At 40.7% G+C, this 13,772-nt stretch overlaps 1 protein-coding gene across 5 annotated transcripts in view; it reads left to right on the top strand.

Annotated features, from left to right (window-relative positions):
- Positions 1-13,772, top strand: part of ppp2r3b (protein phosphatase 2, regulatory subunit B'', beta) — a 146,425-nt gene that overhangs the window by 8,858 nt on the left and 123,795 nt on the right. The window lies entirely within an intron of this gene.

Raw genomic sequence — 13,772 nt, 5'->3', positions numbered from 1 at the left:
CCTCATGTTTGCAGTTATATTGAATTAGTTTTTTGACATTATCAATGATTTATTATAGAATATTTTTTTAAAAACTTGTACACACCTCTCCCAGGTTTTGTTTCAGGCCATTTTGTCTTTCTGTGGATGCTGGCTGACCTGCTGAGTGTCTCAAGCTTTTTCCATTTTTATTCAGATTTCCAGAATCTGCAAATTGATTTTTTGTCTAATTGCTGAAAGAGATTTGTACTCGGGTTGTCAAATCCTGTTGTGATTAAATATAAACATGCCATTTGAATCCTGCATTTAGTACACCTTATCCAAGTTGATGTACAGTACTGTGTAAAAGTCTTGGGCACCTCAGATTTTTTTATATAAATTTGTTTTAGATGTTTATTTTTTGTCGTCTTCGTTAGTGTATCAATAGAAAAGAGCAAATTTTAGATTTTCAAACATCCATTTTTCATAAAATGAAATATAAGAGAAATTTTTGTATTTTGTTAAAGAAAGTAACATATTAACTAGTAGTCTAATTTTTCAAATTAAAAACTTGATTAATTTCTAGGTGTATAGCCCAATGCATGATTAAACAAAGATAACAAACAGGATGCTATAGATCAATGACATAATGAGCTGAATGAACTAAACTGACTTTCTGAAACAGAAATGGCTATAGAAGGAATCTTGGACAAAGGACAACCAAACTAAAATTGAAGATGTGGCAAATGTGACAGTTTAACCTTAATCATTAATTCTTACACCATGGCTAGAGTGAGCATAGCATGCAAGGCACGAGGAGGTCATCTAGTATCAGCAAGGCCTCTCCCATGCAGAAACTTCAATGTGTTGTTCAAGGTCTTCTGAAGAAGCACAAACATACAGGCAAGGTTGAGGACCAGAAACAGTGGTTGGCCTCAGAAACTGAATGCAGCAGATGAGAAAGACATCAAATTAACGTCCCTTCTAAATCGGAAGAAGTCCAGCACTGCTATCAGCTCTGAACTCTCAAAAGCACTGGAATCTCTCTACAGTTGGGAGAAAGTAGTCATGGAAGAGTTGCTGCCAAAAAGCCATTCCTCTGAAGTGGAAACAGACTCACCTACATACAAAAACACAAGGACCGGGATGCTGAACAATGGCAGCATATGCTCTGGATTGAAGAGTCAAATTTTGAAGCTTTGGCTCAAACAGGAGGCAGTTTGTCTGTAGAAGAACTGGAGAGCGCTACATGGATAAGTGTTTTCAGCCAACAGGGAAGCACAGTGGAGATTTCCTGCAGGTTTAGGACTACATTTCTGCAAGTGGAGTTGATCTGGTCAGAATTATTGGAATCCTCAATATTGAGAAGTATAAGCAGATTCTCAGCTATCATGCAACACTATAAGGGGGAGGGCGTATGATCGGTCCCAACTTCATTCTGCAGCAGACAATGACCCCAAACACAAAGCCAAGGTCATAAAAACTACCTTCAGCAGAAAGAACAAAAGTTCTACAAAATACACTATGGCCTCCATAGAGCCCTGATCTTAACATCTTCAAGGCTGTCTGGAATTACCTGGAGAGACAGAAGCAAGCAAGACGGCCAGAGTCTGCAGAACTGTGGCAAGTTCTCCAAGACGCTTGGAACAACCTAGCAGCTGTTTTTCTTTTAAAACTGCACAACAGTGTACCTAAGAGCATTGATGCAGTTTTAAAGGCAAAGGGTAGTCACACCAAATATTTAGTTTTTTGCTGTTCATTGGGCAGGGGTGTCAAACTCATTTTAGGTCACGGGCCGGATTGAGCAAAATGCAGCTTCATGCGGGCCGGATCAGTCGGACGCGTGCGAACGCAGCTTTCGTTGCCTCCGTTTTTTCAGCCTGCTCTCATGTGTCTCAGTCTCTGCTATAACTACAAAGTGTTTCACTTTACAAATTCAGTTTCTTATGAAGAAGATTGCCGAGAAAGACTGCCAAATAAACACTAAAAACCCTGAAAACCTGGTACCTGAATAAACTCAGCATTAGCCATATCATACGCCATAGGCGCTTCGATTACTGGGGCCAGCTTTAATAGTAATTAGATATTATCTCGCGGGCCAAAGATAATTCCACCGCGGGCCTTGAGTTTGACATATATGCTCTATAGTAAACTCTTGGATATTCAAAGCTTTTTATTATTTTTGAAAGCATCTTAGCTGCACAGAATTTTTGTTACATGTGCCTCAGTTTTGCACAGTACTGTGGATTGTAAGTGGTTGGGGCCCTTTGGTCTTACAAGACACTTGTATTTCTGTTCAGCTGCAACAAAAACATGGGTATATGTGCATGTGAGTGTGTTATATACCACACTTGGAGCATTGTGTACAGTTTTGGTCACCCTGTTACAGGAAAGATGGGGTTAAAATAGAAAGAGTGCAGAAAAAGATTTGAGGATGCTGCCGGGACTAGAGGGTCTGAGATATAGAAAGGTTGGCTCGGCTAGGTCTTAGTTCCTTGGAACATAGGAGAATAAGGATGACCTTGAAGAAATGTTTAAATGACAGTCATAGATAATCTTGTATGGTACAGTCTTTTCTCTAGTGAAGGAGAGTCATAATTAAGGAAGCAAAGGTTTGGGATAAGAAGAGAAAAATTTTAAAGGCACCTTAGGGTCAAGTTTTTCATGCATGGTATGGTGAATAAATGGAATGAGCTGCCAGAGGTAGTGGTTGAGGCAGGTACAATAACATTTAAAAGATATATACACACCGGTAAGTGGATAGGAAAGATTTAAAGTAATATGGGCCAAGTAAAACAAGTGAGGCTAGCTGGGTCAGCATCATGATTGGCATGGACTGTTCGGGCCAAAGGGCCTGTATCCATTCTGTATTGCTCTGACTCTATGAGTTGGCTACTATTAGGAAATAACCCATAGTTCACAATTCTATTGGTAAAATTCTAACAAAGGGCTTTCAAATGTGATAATTTAAACAATCTTTGTGAACTTGATAGTTCGTTGCTAAGTAAAAGCATCAAGGGCTTTGGAGCAAAGGTGAAAAGATGTAGTTGATCAACCATGATCTAATTGAATGGCAGAGGAGGCCTGAGGGGCTTGATGGCCTTCTGTACCCATGTTCTTACAAATTGAATTGTATGTTACTGGTGGCTTGGGATCATGATGACATAAAATTAATTGTTCATGGGCATTCCATGAATCCTTTCCTACATATCAATCCTTTTATTCATGAAAAACTGGCAGTGCTGTCCCTAGTGGCCAGTAAATCTATGCATGGAAGCACTATTCTCCTTAATCTTTACGTTTAAGATACTGCTATTTCCTGTGGATTCTGGGACATTGGAATCCTGACAGTATGATTGGACAAGTAGAAGGCAATGGGCAACTCCATTGAATTTAAATGAGGAGCCCCCTCCAGTAACATTTGCTTTTAAGGAAAACTAGTGAAATTTAGCATTTTTGTTGCATCTTCAAAGGGAAGAAGTTTTCAGGGAGAAGCAGCATGGCAGTCAGCAAATTTGTTATTTTCCCTTGTAATTGCATTAAAAGTTAATTATAATCCTTTTGCACTTTCTGTGGCATGTACTGTTGAACAAGATTAATGCACTCAATAAACAAAAAAATTTTGCTTTGGTATTGGGGTGATTGTTAGATAGGGTAAAAGAGGAATAGGAAGGATAATTCCCTCCCTCTACAAAAATGGAGATTTATTGCATTCTGTGAAACTTTAAGTAGTTCTTGCATATGTTGTAGCGATCTACAACAAAAGATACTTAAGGGTGGCATTAATCATGTCAAGCAGCAGTGAGAAGCCAGTCTAACTAGGATTCACTGTTGCAATGTGTTCTGCTGTACTGTAGCAGAAATACAGAATATGGTTATAGTTTAGAAGAAAGGCAATACAGTACATTTATAGGATCAATTTAGGATCTTCACGTCCTACAGCTGGGGGGAGAAACACTGATCCAGGAATTGTTTTTGTCCTTTTTGTACATTTTTTTTTCTTGCTTCTCCCACCCTCTGTTTTGAGCCCTACTCATTTAAAGACTAAATTATTTTAAGCAGTTTATATTAATTGTGTAATCAGTTACACTTGTATTTTTGACAAGATCTTGTCCGTGTCCACTTCAGATTTGTCCAAGTATGCATCCAGATGATGAAAGTCTACCTCCTTTTATTTGGTAGCTAATGAACTAAAATGGCTTGTAATCAAATTGTCAGCAATACTTTAATTGGAGAGGAAGTCTCTTATAATTACTGGCAGTTAATCAAGTGCCTACTAATGTTAAGTTTCTGATAGCAGCTGGTATCTCCTTTTCAGAAGCAGATAGTCAGTTTTCCAGGAAGTGCTTCTTAAATGTGTTGGAAATATAGAACTCTTAAACAAAATGCAGAAGATGGCTTAATCTTCTAACAAATTGAGGACTTTTCCAGGAAAGAATGCTAAATGTTGAGTCAAGGCAGGCAGATTCAGTTAAAATATGGATCAGCAATAACTTTTCTGAATACTGGAGAGAGCTTAACAGGAAAATAGCCTACTCTTCACACCTGGTAATTCAATTACTAGACTATAAACAGTTCAAGATTATCAAAACTATTTTGAATTTTTCCATTCTAGTTGTGGAATTCAAATTTGAAAACCTCTGAATAGGGGTTAATATCACCGGCATATGTTGTGAAATTTTGTTGACTTTGAGGCACACAATAATAGGGAAAAGAATTACGGAGGCTTGTGCCCAACATGGAGTTAAGTTTACAACTCTTTGCAGCTTGCTTCAATCCTGTGCAGTGACTGTAACCCCCACCCCCCCCAATAACAGATGGTGATGCAGCCAGTTAGGATGCTCTCCAAAATACATCTGTAGAAATTTGCAAGTGTTTTTGGTGACATACCAAATCTCTCCAAACTCCTAACAAAATATAGCTCCTGTTGTGCCTTTGTGGCTTCATTGATACGTTGGTTCCAGGTTAGATCTTCAGAGATGTTAACACCCAGGAACTTAAAACTGCACACTCTTCCACTTCTGATCTCTCTGAGGACTGGTGTGTGTTCCCTCTTCTTGCCCTTTCTGAAGTCCCCAATCAGTTCTTGGTCTTTGACACCACTCAACTAGTTGATGTACTGTATCTCACTACTGTATGCTCTCTCGTCACTTTCTGAAAATCTGCCAACAATGTTTGTATCATCAGCAAATGTATAGATGCCATTTAAGCTGTACCTAGCCACACAGTCATGGGTATAGAGAGAGTAGAGCAGTAGGCTCAGTACACATCCCTGAGGTGCGCCAGTGTTAATTCTCAGCAAGGTGGAGATGTTATTTCTGATCCACACAGATTGTGGTCTTCCGGTTAGGAAATGGAGGATCCAATTGCAGTGGGAGATACAGAAGCCGAAGTTCTGGAGCTTTTCAATCATAACTGTAGGAATTATAGTGTTAAGTGCTGAGCTGTAGTCAGTAAATAGCATCTTGGCATTTCTATTTGTATTGTGCAGGTGACCCAAGGCCCTGTGAAGAACCAATGAAATTGTCTTCTATTGTGACGATGGGCAAATTGCAGAGGGTCCAGGTCCTCTCGATGCGCTTCATTATTGTAGATGTGAGTGCTACTGCATGATGGTCATTAAGGTAGCTTGCCCTACTCTTGAGTATAATTGCCCTTTTGAAGCAGGTGGGAACTTACGACTACAGCAATGAGAGATTAAAACTGTCTTTGAACACCCCCTCCAGTTGGTTGATGCAGGTTTTCAGAGCCCTATTAGGTACTTCATGGGGGCCAGTAGCCTTGCGAGTGTTCACCCTCCTGTAAAGATGGCTTGAAGTAAGAAGCTAGAATGTTGGCACTATCAGATTGTCGTCTGCTTTAAAGTAGACATACTGTTTCGTTATGGTTCTTCATGGGAAGAAATCCTGATTGTTTTGCTCACATGGTTCCTAAGACACAGCAATATGGTTGATATATTAATGCTCTCTGAACGGGTTTGACAAGATGTTCAATTTAGGGATTAACAAATGAATGGCAAATTAGCCAGCAGATTTCAGTTCGGAATAATATGATAAAAAATATTTTCCTAAATATTGAAGACATATTTGCATTTAGAAATGAAGTATTTGAAGTTTACTTTTCTTTTGGAGAGTTTTGAGAACAAGTCAGCTGAAGATCAATAATGTTACAGGACTGAGGCTGGTTATAAGACTACAGGTGTCCCCAGTTTTTCGAACGTTTGCTTTACGACACCTCGCTGTTACGAAAGACCTACAATAGTTAGCTGTTTTTCACTAACAGAAGGTGTTTTCACTGTTACGAAAAAAGTCAGCGTGCGTGCCAAGCAACCAAGCTCCTCCCCCAGAACTGCATTCTAGCCGACATTGCTTAAACACGTGCCTGAGAGCATCTGTGCTCCCGTCAATTTATTTTGTACATCCAATCAATCATGGAAAACCCTGAACATCCTCTACATAGCACCATCCAGAGACAGAGAAGCAGTTTCAGCGACAGGTTGCTATTGATGCAATGCTCCTCAGACAGGATGAAGAGATCAATACTCCCCAATGCCATTCGGCTTTACAATTGGATGCTGCCAATGACCAATGGCCTGCAGCATCCAATTTCACCAAGGTCAGGATATAAGTTAAGGGATTGTTATCTGTCCTCACCTCAAACTTGGCACCATAGAGGTAATCACTCAACTTATCCACCACAACCTATTTTAATATCAGAAACTCCAACTTGTGCGAGGGATAGTTTTTCTAAGAGGGCGACAGACTCCGGCTGACAAGCACAACAGGTCTTAACCCGGTGCCCTGATCCTGATACAGGACACCTCCCAAGCCCTCCCCGCTGGCATCCGTATGCAGTACGTAAAGCAGTCAAGGGTCTGCAAAAGCCAGCACAGGCACCTGGGTCAGCAGTTCTTTCAGCGACTGAAAGACCTCTTCACATTTGGCATCCCACCTCGCTCCAAAGAGCCAAGATACTCCTTAACCTCCTCTCCTTTACCTCTTCTCCTTTTGTCCTCCTCCCTTTCTTCCCCAAGGGAGGGTAACCACACAGAAGCTGATTTAAAGGGTGACTTACTTTCACGTAGCCCTTCAAGAATCTCCGATAGTACCCACAGAACCCAAGGAATGAGTGCAAAGCGCACACAGTCTGGGACCTTGGCCATGTGGTCACCGCCTCTATCTTAGACGACTCTAGCTACTCCATCCCGTGAGACAATGTGCCCAACATAGCTGACATCTTGCAGAACTGGCACTTGTCCAGGGAAAGTTTTTTAACCCTTCAGCATTCAGGCAGCTCAACACCTTCAGTAGCCTCACTTCATGGTCCTCCAAGGTTGATCCAAACACTGAGGTCACCAATACCTCAAGCAAACTTTTGGAGACGGAGCGAAGTGATGGTGCTAAATGGTGACTCCTTTGCTTGCATCTTCAGAAACAGCTTTATTTCCATCTTTAATATCTTTATTTTTCCCTTTCAGAGTTCTTTTGAAGACCCTAACCTGGAGTTACATGACTATTGGTTCTTTGCAGGAATGGGACCCACTCTCAGGTTTCATAACTGGCCTTGTTCGGCACACCAAGGGTTTGGCCTAAGAGTTTGGCTCGGCTTTGGAGGCCTTCATTGGAGGTTCACTTTCCAAAGCAACCGCTATCTCTAACTATAACCCAAACACTGCTTGGACAGAAAGACCATTACATTAACAGTGAAACCTTTCCCAGAGTGTTACACTAGTTAAGTAGGTGATAGATGAATCTAGATGAGTAGGAAAAGTAAAGGGCTTGAGAAGGATGAATCTGATAGAAGAGTTGATCAGGGCAGAAAGGGAAGAAAGAGGGGCACCGGGGGCAGGGGGAGTTGATAGGCCAGTGAGGAGAAGTAAGAGTCCAGAGTGAGGAATAAAAAGGGGAGAGAAAGAAAAATATTATTGGAAGGAAAAATAGATGTTCACTCCATCAGGTTGGAGGCTGCCTGAATTGGAAAGGTCTGGTATGAGCCTAATCAAGGCGCTGGGGTTCTAAGCCCAAGAGCATATCAAAACGGTAAAGCCCAGGTCCATGAATGAGGAATGCCCTGCTGCTTGGCCAGTTTAAGCGCCAGACCAGATTGAAAAGTTCAGTGTGTTGGGACCAGAGGAGAGGTGCAGGCTGGTGTTCAGCTTGCTGCTTGTGAAATTTGTTCTTCCCTGTGCTGAACTAAAGCTGTAACCTGCAACTAATGGGCTCCTGGACTAGCTGTAGTGATGACTGGCTTTGTGGCTGTCGACTCTGATGAACTTACAGTTATTTGTTTACTTTTATTGTTTGCATGATTTGTTTTTCTGCACATTGGGTGTTTGGTCTTTTGTTAATAGGTTCTATTGGGTTTCTTTGTTTTGTGGCTGCCTGTAAGGAGACAAATATCAAGGTTGTGTATAGTATACATAATTTGATAATGTACTTTGAACTTTTGAACCTCAGAGGAATATGAGGTGTTGCTCCTCCACCCTGAGAGTGGCCTCATTGTGGTAAAAGAGGAAGCCATAGACCGACATGTCAGAATGGGATAGTAACTAAAATGGTTGACCACCAGGAAATTCTGCTTTTGGCACATGGAGCAGAGGTGTTTGACAGTGGTCCCCTAGTTTACGTCAGGTCTCACTAACATAGAGGAGGCCATGTTGGGAGTACCAGATACAGTAGTCGACCCCAACACAAGTTAAGTGGTGCCTCACCTCGAAGGACTGTCTGGGTCTCTGAATGGAGCTAAGGGAGGAGGTGAATGAGCAGGTGTAGCATTTCTGTGCTTGCAAGAATGTGTGCCAGGAAAGAGATTAGTCGGGAGAAACAATGGACAAGGAAGTCAGGGAGTGATCCCTGCAGAAAGTTGGGGGGGTGGGAGGGAGGTAAAGTTGTATTTGGTGGTAGGGTCCTGTTGAAGATTGTGGAAGTTGCAAAGAATGATGTGTTGGATGCTGAGGCTCGAGGGTTGGTAGGTGAGGGCAAGCAACTCTGTCTCTGTTAAGGTAGCAGGAAGATGTGGGTGCAGATGCCTGGGAAATGGCAGAGATCTGGTTGAGGGCAGCATCAATGGTGGAGTAAGGGAATCCCCGTTCTTTGAAGGAGGACACTGGAAAGCTTCATCTTGGGAACAGATGAGGTGGAGATGATGGAACTGAGGAAAAGGAATAGTGTTTTTACAAGAGATGGTGGGAAGAAGTATAGTGATAATCACCATGGGAATTGGTAGGTTTATAGAAGATGTCAATACACAGTTTGTTTCCAGAGATGGAAACAGATCCAGAAAGGAGAGCGAGGTGTCAGAAATGCACCGTGTATTTAAAAGCAGGATGGAAGTTGGAAGCAAAGTTGATGAAATTGTTGAGCTCAGATGGGTGCTTGAAGAAGCACTAATGTAGCAGAGGAAGAGTTGGGGAGCATTACCAGGGGAAGAGTTGGTAGCTCTGTGTTCTAGCTAAGAACAAATGATGCCTTTATCAGATAAAATGTTTAACTGTGTTTAAGTTTTATTGTTTTCAAGCAGAAAGTATAGTGCATTGTCATTTACGGAAATGTTGAAATCTGTTTTGTGGCTGAACTTATCTGGGAGGCTGTTAGATATAACCCTCTAGCTTTTGGGAAATGTTTTTTCTTTTCTATTGAAGCTTTTTATTAAAGTGTTTCCTCCAATTTCCCATATGAAATGTAGCTTATGTTGGTGAGTAGATTTAAATTCTCAAGTTTTTTTTTTGCATTTTGTATTGTACTTTTGGTGTTTGTGTATTCGCTACTTGAACTCAGAATACTGTTTATCCAAAATTCATTGTTGATTTGATTGGGACTTGTCTTGGCATCTTCATTGGCTTCACTTGTATTTTTCCCAGATCATCCTGCATTTGACAGCTTGTGAATTGCTATGTATTGCTATATTTTGATGTCATTTCTGTAGAGGTCTTAACGCTTCATTTATTCAGAACAGACTTGTGCCTTTTTCAATACAAGCCTGCATGCATTATACTATTTATAGAAGTAAAGGGAAGCCAAATGAATGCACAGCTGTTTGACACTATAAATTGCATGACTTGAGAACAGAATTGTTGGCATATACTCATGGAACAGTGGTTACTGTTTCTGGCTCTTTCTCTCGTGATATAAAGCCCCCTAACGCTCTCAGCAATCAGCCTTTGTTTTAATGTTAGTAGGAAGACAAAAAAATACATGGAAGATGGTTTGAAATTAAGGGGCATATTATAAATTCCTTTTGATTAGTTCAAATTTGCAATATTGTTGGAGAGAACAAAAAAAAATCTCCATGTGTTGAAAAGATTTGGCATCTGCTATATGATTACAAGATAGAAACAACAGTTCATTCATCTGATAGAAATGTTGTGAAGTATCCTTGCTATTCTTTTATTTATATACTTCAGCTGGTAGTTTCCCAAGTTTTCTAGACGTGATGGGAACCTATGCAAAGCAGATGGGAACTAGGATAGAAACAAATGAATAAGCAGAGGAGAAAAAGTAGAATTCAGAAATTGAGAGCAATAAACAAACAGGGCCATAGCAGAAAATGTGAATGAAGGGAAATGAATGTTGTAACTAGTTTAAAGGCATTATCTTAAATGTGCAGAGCATCTACCAGAAGATGGATGAAGTAATCTAACAAATAGAAATGAGAAGATGAGATGTAATTGAAATTGCAGCAACTTTGACAGTGGCAGACCCAAGGATGGGAAATGACTGAGTAGATGTTCAAGAAATATAAATGTTAGTCTTAAAAGAATTTTGGGCAGTTAGTGAAAACTCAGAGTCCTGCCATGTGCAGAAGTTCGCTGATGACACGGCCATAGTGGGGTGTGTCAGGAATGGACAGGAGGAGGAGTATAGGAAACTGATACAGGACTTTATGATATGGTGCAACTCAAACTACCTGCGTCTCAATATCACCAAGACCAAGGAGATGGTGGTGGACTTTAGGAGATCTAGGCCTCATATGGAGCCAGTGATCATTAATGGAGAATGTGTGGAGCAGGTTAAGACCTACAAGTATCTGGGAGTACAGTTAGACGAGAAGCTAGACTGGACTGCCAACACAGATGCCTTGTGCAGGAAGGCACAGAGTCGAATGTACTTCCTAAGAAGGTTGGCGTCATTCAATGTCTGTAGTGAGATGCTGAAGATGTTCTATAGGTCAGTTGTGGAGAGCGCCCTCTTCTTTGTGGTGGCGTGTTGGGGAGGAAGCATTAAGAAGAGGGACGCCTCACGTCTTAATAAGCTGGTAAGGAAGGCGGGCTCTGTCGTGGGCAAAGTACTGGAGAGTTTAACATCGGTAGCTGAGCGAAGGGCGCTGAGTAGGCTACGGTCAATTATGGATAACTCTGAACATCCTCTACATAGCACCATCCAGAGACAGAGAAGCAGTTTCAGCGACAGGTTACTATCGATGCAATGCTCCTCAGACAGGATGAAGAGGTCAATACTCCCCAATGCCATTAGGCTTTACAATTCTACCGCCAGGACTTAAGAACTTTTTAAAGCTATTATTAATGCTTTTTGAGATGGTGATTTAGATGCATATCATATTTTTTTTTACTGAGTTAGGTATTGTATGTAATTAGTTTTGCTACAACAAGTGTATGGGACATTGGAAAAAAGTTGAATTTCCCCATGGGGATGAATAAAGTATCTATCTATCTATCTATATTAAAGAAGGATATTGGCTTCTATAAAGTGGAATCTAGATGGAGCAAAAAAAAAAGCCACAGGACAGAAAACATTAGTGTGAATTGTCTGTATATCCTCGACCTCTGCCAGTGGTAATAAGAGCTAGGCCTCAATACCTCCTTGTGCAACTGCATCCTTTCATCACTTGCAGAATTCTGTTAGTTCAGATCAGCAACAAAATCTCCGCAATCACCTTCAGCACAGGTGCACCACGAAGCTCTGTGCTTAGTCCCCTGCTCTACTCCTTAACTTCTGACTGAGTTTAAGTACTGCTCCAATGCCATATTTAAGTTTGTTGATGACACCGTTGGCCGAATCAAAGATGGTGACGAATCAGCAAATGAGGTTCAATTGAAAGTATGGTTGTATAGTGTCACAACAATGACCTTTCACTCAATGTCAGCGAAACCAAAGAGGTGATTGACAACGGAAAGAGGAAACTGAAGGTTCATGAGCCAATAAGAGGTAGGAAAGGTCAGTAACTTTAAATTCCTCGTTTATCATTTCAGAGGCTCTCTTGGGGCTAGCATGTAAGTGCCATTACAAAGAAGGCATAGCAGCATCTCTACTTAAGTTTGATTTAGCGTGTCATATAAAACTTCAACAAACTTCTATAGATGCGCAGTGGAGCATATCCTGACTGGTTGTATCCTTAAGGATCCCCACCATCCAGGCCATGCTCTCTTGCTGCTGGTACAGGTCTCATACCACCAGGTTCAGGGACGATTATGACCCTTCAGCCATTAGGCTCCTGAACCAGCGTAATAGTTTCACTTATTTCAACACTGAATTAATCCCACAGCCTGTCAATTCACTTTCAAGGACTCTTTAGCTCATTTTATCAATATTTTTATTTATTATTAGTTTTGTATTTGAACAGTTTGCATTTTTCACATTGGCTGCTTGTCAATCTGCATGTAGCTGTTCATTAATCCTATTGTATTTCTTTGTTCTATAATGAATGTCCAAGAAAATGAATCTTAGGGTAGTATGTGGTGACATCTATTTTGATAATAAATTTGCTTTGAATTTTGAAGTTACTCTGAACTATTACTAGGAATGTTACTGAACAAGAAGTAAGAGGAGCTTGCATTAAAAGTACACTGTAACCATTGGAAATCAAATTGTATACAAAACACGCTAACAATTAACTGTAGATGAGCAATTCCTAGAATACAAATAGTGGTCTCCACTGCAGGCCATCTTTTATGGGTATTGTACTAATTATTCCCTTCTTGTATTATTGTTTTAATAACATTGAATATAAGACCTCTTGGGAAGGAATGTTGAGAATATTCTGCTGAACTCTGCTGGCATTCTGTGTTGGTACCGGAATGTGTGGTGACAATTAGAACATGGGAACATAAGAAATAGGAGCAGGAGTAGGCCATCTGGCCCATCGAGCCTGCTCCACCATTCAATAAGATCATGGCTGATCTGTCCGTAAACTCAGCTCCACCTACCTGCCTTTTCCCCATAACCCTTAATTTCCCTACTATGTAAAAAAAAATATATCTAACTATCTTAAATATATTTAGTGCAGAAGCCTCAACTGCTTCCCTGGGCAGAGAATTCCACAGATTCACCACTCTCTGGGAGGAAAAAAACAGTTTCTCCTCATCTCCATCCTAAATCTTCTCCCCTGAATCTTGAGGCAATGTCCCCTGGTTCTAGTCTCACCTACCAATGGAAACAACTTTCCTACTTCTATCTTATTTATCCCTTTCAAAATTTTGTATGTTTCTATAATATCCCCTCTTATAAGGCTACCCCCAGCCCATCCCTAAACTATGTTGGTTGTTAATGCAAATGATGCACTTCACTGTATGTTTTGATGTACATCTGATAAATAAATGAATCTGAGTCTCCAGCAGTGAGTTCCAGATATCAACCATTTTCCATGAGGTGCCATATATATTAGAAAAGAATTCTCCTGGAGTCCCCTTTTAAGGTGAAAGGAAGGAGTTTTAAACTTGTGTCCTTTTGTTTGTGATGCCCCCCACTATGGAGGGAACAATTCTGACTCTGTTTCTGTCTCTTATTATTCCAAATGCCTCTTATTTTAAATATCTCTGTCAGGCAACTCCTTTGCCCTCTTCACTCCAGGAAAAGCTA

Source organism: Hemitrygon akajei, chromosome 4, assembly GCF_048418815.1.
Source record: "Hemitrygon akajei chromosome 4, sHemAka1.3, whole genome shotgun sequence".
Taxonomy (NCBI): Eukaryota; Metazoa; Chordata; class Chondrichthyes; order Myliobatiformes; family Dasyatidae; genus Hemitrygon; species Hemitrygon akajei.
Note: the sequence above shows the minus strand (reverse complement) of the source record. Positions and strands in the feature narration are given on the sequence as shown.